The sequence below is a fragment of the Lontra canadensis genome, unplaced genomic scaffold (assembly GCF_010015895.1).
Source record: "Lontra canadensis isolate GAN:19392208 unplaced genomic scaffold, GSC_riverotter_1.0 scaffold245, whole genome shotgun sequence".
NCBI lineage: Eukaryota > Metazoa > Chordata > Mammalia > Carnivora > Mustelidae > Lontra > Lontra canadensis.
In genome coordinates, this window is record NW_022631239.1 from 406613 (window position 1) to 409678 (window position 3066).

The window sequence follows — 3066 nt, forward strand, 5'->3', positions numbered from 1 at the left end:
ACTCCAATAGTATTCTGAGAGAGGATGTCCCTGGCAACACCTTGATTTCAGGCTTCAAGACTTCAGAAATGTGAGACAATAAATTTATATTATTTAAGTCACCTAGTTTGTAGTACTTTGTTATGGGACCCTTAGGAAATTACTTAAATCCCTCCAAAAATCAAACAGTAAATGGGTATGACTGAAGAGAAAGATTATTTCCTTTTTGATCTACTGGGAATAGACATATATACTTAAAGCTCATTGTAGGACAAATTGACACAAAAATAAGACATTACATGATTCAAAATAGTAAGAAGAGCTTGTTGCAAATTCACAGCAGTGATTTTCAAACTTGCATGGATACCACCATACACAGGAGAAATCATTCAAAATGTAAATACCTCCTACTGATCCTCCCAGCTTTGGGTACAGAAGACTTAATGTGGACCCATGTAGCTGCAGTTTTAAGAATCACTCCCTACTGATTTTGATGAAGTGTTCCTAGGACCACACTTGGAAAACTCCTGACCTAAGCATCTGTAGTTTGTGCACTCTTAATTTGATGTCTATCACGCAGAGTTCTGTGATATGTGGGATGTCTCTGTTAATATCATTAATCAAGAAGTCTCATGTTCTAACCTCTCCACCATGACCACAGATTGCTTTCCTATGTGGATTCATACTAAACTCCGTGATATCCCTGTGTTGTTAGAGAACTGGGTGTTGTTAGACCTTTGTATCCCCACTGGAAAAAGGGAAATGACTTACACGATGGGACCCTGATTTCTTCACTCTTACTTGACGAAATGTCTAACACACTGAACATCAATCACACTTTGGTTTTCTACTGGCTCATTTCTGAGGCTAGGGTGCACATCTTCTCTGCTGTTCCACTACAAGGGACAGTCAGAAGATCATACAGCATGTGGAACAGAGAAAAAAGTAAGAGGAAGGGAAAGCACATGAAACATAGGGGAAAAGGGCGAGCATGTGCTTGCTTGTCCCCACTCAGGTCATTGGAAGCTGTGCAGTGACACTGTGCCTCTTCCCCAGCTCCATCCCACAACCCCCTCCCACACACAGCAGTGACACTGAAGCTCTCACATCATGGAGATGGGGGCTCATCCCTGCTTCCTGTTCCATGTCCAAGTATTCTCTCTGGTAGTTATGCTATGATGTTCATGTTAGAGGCATCATCACATTGACAGAATTAAGGAAGCAAAGCTAGAGCGGTCAACTAACAGTTTGAGGGCTTTTTAGATGCCACACAGTATAATTTGCTATTTTCAGACTTTTTTCCTTTATATACTCAAAGCATTGTTCTGAAGCTCACAACATTACTTTCTTCATACAATTTCAGGGATACTCAGGCTCACAGAGGAAAGTACATGCTCAAACAATTTTAGGGAGGTGACAATGGATCCTAATGGAAGCCAATTTGAAGGGGCTAATACTGACTAATCCTGCAACAATTTGAATATCAAAATACATAATTACAGTGTCAGATGATAACTATTTGAGCACAGTAGGAATCCATGAGTCATACTAATAAAAGAAATACATAGAATTTAACAAACAAAACAAATGAGCAAAGGCAAAAAGGTGAGAGGCAAACCAAGAAACAGACTCTTAACTACAGAGAACAAACTGTAGGTTGCCAGAGGGGACGTGGGTGGGGGATGGGTGAAATAGGTGATGGGGATTAAGGAATGCACTTGTGATGAGCACCAGGTGTTGTATGGAAGTGTTGAATCACTATGTTGTACACCTTAAACTAATATTACACTGTATGTTAACTAGCTGGAATTTAAATAAAAACTTTAAAAAAGGAAATACAAGAAAAAATAGATAAATGATATGGGAGAAAGCAAAATCTCTACTCAACACGAATGCCAATGAATAAATCTAGTAGGAATGATGACACCATTATAAAAAAGAAACACTTAACAATTATCAGAGTAATGAGTGATTCAGGCAAGTATCATAAATGGGTTTTCAGTCTGTACCAAGTCCCAAATTAGTCACTGAGTCACCATGGTAACCATGCTGGCCAAAGAAAGCTGAGATAAAACAAGCAGCAACCATCCTGACTTGTCTCCTAAACTACTACATATTAATCATATCTAAAGTCATGACAAATGAATATTGTGTGTGTAGGTGTATGCCACTTGTCTGTGACAATTCAAACATCAAAATACAGAAGTATAATGTCAGATGGTAAATATTTGAGTAAAAAAGGAATCCAAGCATCATACCAATAAAATAATACACGAATAAATAAGTAAACGATAGGGGAGAAGTGAAAAGCTCTATTCAACATTTGAATGTCAATTTTTAAATCCAGAAGGAATGACGGTGTTATAAAAGCAACACTTAACAGCTATCAGAATGATGGGTGAGAAAGGCAAGAATCATAAATGGATTTTCAGTTTGTAACAAGTTTCACAGCAGTCACTGAGTCACCATGGTAACCATACTGGCAAATGAAAGCTGAGAGAAAGCAAACAGCAACCATCCTGACTTGTCTTCTAATATGTGCTTGTAACTGAGGACGATAGATATAACCCACAGTAAATTACCTCACATATTCCTCACAAGAGCTACTTTCACCAACACACAAACACACACACACTCATGCGTGCTCTCTCAATCTTTCTTACCACCAAAAAATCTAGGAATTCATTCTTGTGCATTTGTTTAAGAATAAACAAGAAAAATCCCTAATTCAATTCTAACCACACAAAGATGAAAGCTACTAAACAATTACATACTAATGACTGGTTTTCTGAAGATGACCTGTAGAATTTTCTGTAGGTCATTTTCATCCCTAGATTTAGTATAATGGCAATCATATCTAAAGTCATGGCAAGTGAATATTGTGATGATAAATTATATACATCTTTTCGGCAGGGCCACAGCACCCAGATATTTGATCAAACATTATTCTGGATATTTCTGTGAGAGTGTTGTTGGATGAGACTTACACTCAAATGTGTAGATTTTGAGTAAAGGAGTTAGCTCTCTATATTGGTGGACCTCATCTTACCATATGAAGATTTTATTAGGAAAGAGGGAATATCTCCC